General features: G+C 60.2%; 1 protein-coding gene across 1 annotated transcript in view; it reads left to right on the forward strand.

The window, feature by feature from the left end:
• The window catches only part of RNF215 (ring finger protein 215), a 98,012-nt gene that overhangs the window by 8,617 nt on the left and 82,541 nt on the right, over positions 1–6,854 (forward strand). The gene's annotated exons all lie outside the window — the stretch shown is intronic.

A 6,854-nucleotide genomic window follows, 5' to 3' on the forward strand; every position in this document is an offset into this window, starting at 1 on the left:
GGGGACACGCTGGGCTCTCATCACCAGCCGGACACAACCTCCCCATGGGGACAGAGGCGCTGCCTGGGCCCAGGACAGATCTCCAGCTCCCAGATGAGAAAGGAAGTAGGGTGTGCACTCCAGCAGCTGAACTATCTTTAGGCTGGCGCATATTTACGAGTAGGACAGAGCCAGGCCTGGAGCCACACCTCTGTCCTCACCTGTGTGGGGACGTGCGCCTCTCTCTGCTTCCACAAGGTGGTGCTGGAGACAGGGTGAGCGACTGGGTCAGCTGCCCGCAGGCCCTCAGCGTCCACCCCCGCCGCCCCCTCAGCCGTCCTGTCTCAGGCAGGTCCCTTCTCTGGGGGAAAGGAGGACTCCCTGGGCTCTGCCAGCGGCAGACTGCTGTGTCTAGCCCTGGCGGCAGGAGGCAGGCGCTGGGCCCTGGCCTGTGTCTAGACCGGGGGGCACTGGCCCAAGTGTGTTTGGAACCGTCCTCACTGGCAGGGGTTGAGCTGTGACTTTGGAAGTGGTCTGAGCCAGCACCTGCTGTCTGTCGCACCCCTGCGCTGGCCCCCTCCCCCACGCCCCGGGGAGCAGCAGCCCCCAGCCCTGAGGAGCCAGAAGCGAGGGGCACGGTGTCTCGTGGGCAGCTGAGCAGAGGTGATGAGGGCACAGCCGCATGAGAGAAGCCCCTTGGGGCCACAGTCGCCTCCGGGGTCCCACTGCTAGGTCAGAGCCCCAGCTGGGGGACCCTCTTGTGGCAGCGTGGGGGCTCTGACACAGATCCCCCAGCCCCGGCCTCTGCAGCTCCCAGGCGGGCACCCCTCTCCGAAGGCACCTCCCCCCTCCTCGGCCCGGGCCTCACCTCCCCGGCAGCCCCCTCCCTGGCCCTGCAGGGGCTCACGGTGCCCCAGCTCAGAACCTGGCCAGTGGGCTCACAGCCCCTCAGGGGGTGTCCTGGGAGTGGATGCAGGGTCTCTGATGAAACTGACCTTGTGTGTCCAGATCAGAGTCCTCGCAGGGCAGACGGGTGGCGGTGGTCTGAAGGTGACCCCCTGCACCCCCAGAGCAGACTGGAACTGTCCCTGGGCAGAGTCCAAGGGACTTGGGGGAGGCAGAAGCCCGGGCCTGCCCCCCACCCCGGCCCGTGCTGGCCCCTTTCTGGAGCCCCGTGCCGGCCAGGAGTGTGAGGGACAAGGCCCGCTCACTTCCCACAGGGGAAGCCTGGGAGAAGACAGGCTGGGGGCAGGGAGACGGCAGCATGAAAGGCAGAGGGGGAGAGCCTCCAATATGAAGGGGGAGCCGGAGACACCCCACAGGAAGGATCCCAAAGGTGCTCAGGCTGGAACTTAAGAGCGTCTGGCCCCAGGTCCTCCGTCTGTGCTTAGAAAGAGACTAAGGGGGCCGGGCGGCGGCGCGCTGGGTTAAGCACAAGGACCTGGATTTGAACCCTGGTCCCCACCAGCAGGGAGGAAGCTTCACAAATGGTGAAGCAGGTCTGCTGGTCTCTCTCTCTCTCTTCCTCTCTCTCTCCTCCTCCTCTCTCAATTTCTCTCTGTCCTATTCAATAACATGGAAAAAATGGCCGCCAGGAGCAGTGGATTCATAGTGCCGGACCCAGCGATAACAGGCAAAAAAATAAAGAACGTGGTCCAGGAGATGGCGTAGTGGATAAAGCACTGGACTCTCAAGCATGAGGTCCTGAGTTCAATCCCTGGCAGCACATGGACCAGAGTGATGTCTGGTTCTTTCTTTCTCCTTCTATCTTCCTCATTAATAAGTAAATAAAATCTTTAAAAAAATAAAATAACATAACATAAAAAATAAAGAAAGAGAGACCGCTAGAGAGCAGAGTGCCACAGTACCTGTCCGCTGCCCACGGAGCTCCCAGGGCTGTCCACACGACTCCCACGTGGTGTGGGGGCTTCAACACAGGGCTCTGCCCTCTGCCCCGGCCTCTCCTGGGACTGCGGCCGGGAGCCTTGCCACAGGGAGATAAACACCCCCGTGAACTTGCTCTCACGGGGCGGGGAGGTGACGGCCAGGTGTCCTGTCACCTCTGCCCAGCAGACCAGTCCAGGGTGGCGCGTCCCCCCGCCAAGCGAGTCTGGGATGTGACTCAGGGAGCTGTGTCAGCTGAGCGGGTCACACAGCGCCCCAGGGATGGGTGGGCGAAGGCCCAGTGCCCGGCAGGAGTGGAGCCACCACCTCCCCCACCGGAGGTGCCACGAGTGGGCATGTGGGGGACCTGAGCCCCGCACAGGAGAGGACCCTGGCTCAGGTGTGTGGGCAGAACCTTGCACGGGCCTCAGTTTCTCCTTCTGCCCCAGGAGAGGCGGCACTACGCTCTTTAGCTCTGGGTGTCCTTCCAGCCCCAGGTGGCCCGAGGCTGTCCCATGCCCTGTTGGACAGACAGACAGACAGACAGACACCCATGTCTTTGCTTAGTAAGACAGGCAAACAGCACCGCTCTGGCCACACATGTTGTGGGGACAGAGATAGAGATAAAGAGAGAGACAGAGGAGAGACCCCTGCTTCCTCCCTGTAGATGGGGGCCGGGGCTTGAACCCAGGTCCTTACACATAGTAATGTGTGCACTCTACTGGTTGAGCCATGACCCTGCCCCTAGGTCTATTTATAAGATTGTTCCATTCTGATGAGTGACAGAGAGACCAGAGCACTGCTCAGCGCTGGCCCCGGGGCACTGGGGGTTAGTTGGCACCTCAGGCCTGCAAGGCCCTTGCTCAGCTCTGAGCTGTTTCCCTGGCCCCTCAGCCACAGTGTCCTCCCCGAGGCTGGCTCCTCTCTCCCTCTCTCTTTTTAATAGAGTTGAGGAATCCATGTTTTTTTTGTTTGTTTTGTTTTAATGCATAGGACAGAGAGAAATGGAGAAAGGAGGGGAAGACAGAGAGGGAGAGAGAAAGACAGACACCTGCAGACCTGCTTCACCGCTTGTGAAGCGACTCCCCTGCAGGTGGGGAGCCGGGGGCTCGAACTGGGATCTTTAAGCCAGTCCTTGCGCTTTGCGCCACCTGCGCTTAACCCGCTGCGCTACCACCCGACCCCCAAGCATCTCAGTTTTATGGATCAGGGAGACAGCTTAACCTTAGAGAACAGAATTTGCATGCCTGAGACCCCAGAGGCCATAGGTCCAATCCTGGCGCTGCATAAACCAGGCTGAGTGATGCTCTAGTCTCCTCTTGTCAGACAGTTCAGCGTAAAGAGTCAATGAAATGAAGGGGCCAGGTGGCGGCGCACCTGGTTGAGTGCACATCAACCAGGTTCGAGTCCCCAGTCCCCACTTGCAGGGGGAAAGCTTCACAAATGGTGAAGCAGGGCTGCAGGTGTCTCTCTGTCTCTATATCACCCCCTTCCCTCTCAATTTCTGGCTCTCTCTATCCAATAAATAAATAAAGATTTTAAAAAAGAATAATAATAATAATAAAAAGAATCAGTGAAATGACTTGCTTAAAAGGGATGATTAACACGGGTAGCTCGAACAAGCAGAAGCTGACATGATCTGGCCCTGTGACTCCCCGGGGTCTGGTGTCCATGGGGCCAAGGCCCCAGAGCACAGCGGGGGTCCCTGGTAGCTGGGGTGGGGGTCCTGTTTTCTCTGGGCATGTGGCTTCTCTCTCCAGTTTCCACCCCCAACCCTAGGGCCCTGCCTTCTAGAGAGGGGGCAGCCTGTCCTCTCCCTGCCCCACTGTGGTTATGGGTCAGGAGCCCCTGCTTGGGAGAACACCAGGGAGGGAAGATGGTGGAGAGCTCCCTCAGACCCTGGGCCAAGCTGGGGCTCCCCCCACAGCCCGGTCCTCTCCCTTGCAGCTCAGAGCTTTGACCTGCAGAAGTCGGAGCTCACGCTGCAGAAGGTGAGCTCCCCTCCACACATGAAGGTGCGACCATGGGCGGCTGGGAAGGTAGCTCAGTGGGCAGAGCGTGGCCAGAGCTGAGCAGTGCTCTGGGCTCTCCTATAAAAAGAAACACAACCGGGAGTCGGGCGGTGGCGCAGCGGGTTAAGCTCAGGTGGCACAAAGTGCAAGAACCAGCGTAAGGATCCTTCCTGAAGACGCGGCCGGGGGAGCGGCAGCGGAGGTGCTGTCTAGCCAGCGCTACAACAACGCCCACCTGGTGCCCGGGGACAGCCCCTTCCCAAGATGGTGGCGGCGGGGGGCAGCGAGTGACCCCGTGTCCCCCAGGCGTCCTGAGCTTCGTTCTACAGCATCTACAGCCTGGTGCACGGCAGAGCTGCTGCCCACCCGGCTCCCTGTGGGCCATGGCAGGCGCTAGGCCCAGCACCTCGGGCCCTCTGCTGTGACCGGCCCTCAGCTCGCAGAGGGTGCACCCTGCACCCTGCGCCCGCGCCCCGCACCCGGGGAACACCCAGCACCTGGGCAGCGCCAGGAAGGCTTTCCCTTTCCCCCTGCTGCCACTCTCCCTCCCTCTCTCTCCTTCTCTCTCCCTCCCTCTCCCTCTGAAATAAAGAGAATGAATGAACAAATCAGGACCCCGCGGGTGGGGGGGACTGTCCCTGTAGGGGCGAGGTGTGACGAGGTGGCTCCTGTGGCCGGGACCCTCGTCCCTCTGTGGCTGTGACTGACCGGGAAAGCGCCCGCCAGTGCTGTGGGCTAGCTGGCCAGAGGGGAGGCTCTCTCCTGCCCCTTCACCCCATGCCCTCTGCTGCCCTCGCCCACCCCTACCAGGAACGCCTGCAACACCCTCCTGACCGGTTTCTCTGCTCTGCACCCAGGCGCCCTTCTCCGCAGCCTGGAGGAGCCTTCTCCTGGGCAGCCATCCAGAACTGCGGGCGCCCAGGGCGGTGGGCCAGCACCCAGTCCTGGCCCAGCACCCGAGGCCTTTCTGAGCCTCCTGCGGTCTCTCGTGGCCGCTGTCCCCCTCACTCTGTGACTCCTGGGGGGGTTCACCCCTCCAGGATGGCTCGGAGCTCGACCCCTGCATGTGTGATGGGCATGTCAGCGCAAGGACGGTGACAAGGCATGGGCCGCCAGCGAGCCCAGCGACACCTACACAGAACAGCCCTGCGGGCAGCATCTCCCCAGCTCAGGGGCCTGAGCACACTGCTACTCGGGGCGGAGGACGGAGGAGGGCTGGTGTGGGGCCTGGGGCCAGACGGAGCAGCCTCCAAGCTCCAGACAGGGCTCCCTGGTGCTCTGCGCGAGAGGAAGGCGGAAAGCTAACTTCTTCATCTCTTTCTTCCCCTGAGATCTGTATACTTTGTTCCTCAAGATTTATTTACTTCTCTGTTTTATGCTGCCAGAGCTTTGCTGGGGCTTTATGCCTCTGATTCCGCTATTCCCAACAGACTCATTTTTCCTTTTATTTTTTTCTCCTTTTTGTTGCTACTGTTTTATTGTTGTAGTAGTTACTGTTGTTGTTATTGATGTCATCATTGTTGGATAGGACAGAGAGGGATGGAGAGAGGAGGGGAAGACAGAGAGGAGGAGAGAAAGACAGACACCTGCAGGGAGGAGAGAAAGACAGACACCTGCAGACCTGCTTCACCGCCTGTGAAGCGACTCCCCTGCAGGTGGGGAGCCGGGGGCTTGAACCAGAATCCGTAATTACATGGGTCCTTATGCTTTGTGCCACGTGCGCTTAACCCACTGCACTACCGCTTGACCCCCTCTTTTTTTAAAAAAGATTTTATAGTGGGAGAGAGCATAATGATTATGCAAAAAAGATTTTATTTATTAATGAAAGATAGGAGGAGAGGAAAAAAAAAAAACAGACATCACTCTGGTACATGTGCTGCTGGGGATTGAACTCAGGTCCCCATGCTTGAGAGCCCAGTGCTGTATCCACTACCATCTCCTGGACCACCAGACTCATTCTCCTAGAGAGAGGGTGAGAGACAGAGAGGGAGAGAGACACAAAGGTGGGAGAGACACCACAGCACTGTCCTCTCTGCATGGTGCTCCCAAGGGGGCCTGAGGGCTCGAACCTGGGACCCAGACATGTCACAGCGCGTGCTCTCCCAGATGAGCTGTCTCCCAACCCCAACTGTTAATTTTTATGGGGTGGGGGCGGAGTGCTGCTCAGCTGGGGACACACAGAGCTCTCTGGTTTGCACGTCCTGTGTGCTGGGTGCTGTTATCTTCAGGGCCAGAGTCACGTCTCTTACGAGGGACATCAGGCGCAAGGCCGCCTGCTGCAGCGGGAATCTCACCGCCAATGGATGCAGCTCGGCTCCCTCCCCGTCTGGGCCCCGGGGCAGGTGGGCAGGTGCTGAGGGTCCTTGCCTTCCCCTCACCCCTTCTTCCTTGCTAGAGTGGAGGATGACCGAGCCCCCCACGCCGGCCATTCCCTGGGGTCACCGTGAGCTCCTGAGGGAGCCAAGGAGGCCTCCCTGGTGCCAGCTCTGGCAGGCCGAGTGGAGCTCCTGTTGAGAACCAGTCGGGCAGACTCCCCACAGGCAGCCATCCCACCCCACGTCCATGCCCTCTGTGGCCCCGGACTCTGCTCTGCTGGGACTCCCTGACTTGGGGTGCCCTACATCCTCTCAGCCCTCAGTTGCTGGCGTTGGAGCTGCCCTCTGGGCACCTGCCTGAGCGCCACTGGGAGGGGGAGGAGAGGCTGGCGGTGGGCAAGTGGGCAGGGGCATGGACCGAGCCACATACCGTGACAGCACCGTCATCATGGCCAGGTGGCCTGGGGACATAGCGCTCCTCCACCATGCCAGCCCCATTGCTGAAGGGCATGTCACAACCCTGCTTTGTCTGTGTGGCTAGAGGATGCCATGGCCGGCCGGGCACTGGCCCAGCACTGAGTTAATATTTGCAGGCACTAGAACTAGAACAGGGCCGGGAGCAGAGTGGGCCAGGGTGCCAGCAGGGCAAAGGCTATGGAGGCGG

Source organism: Erinaceus europaeus, chromosome 6 (assembly GCF_950295315.1).
Source record: "Erinaceus europaeus chromosome 6, mEriEur2.1, whole genome shotgun sequence".
Taxonomy (NCBI): domain Eukaryota; kingdom Metazoa; phylum Chordata; class Mammalia; order Eulipotyphla; family Erinaceidae; genus Erinaceus; species Erinaceus europaeus.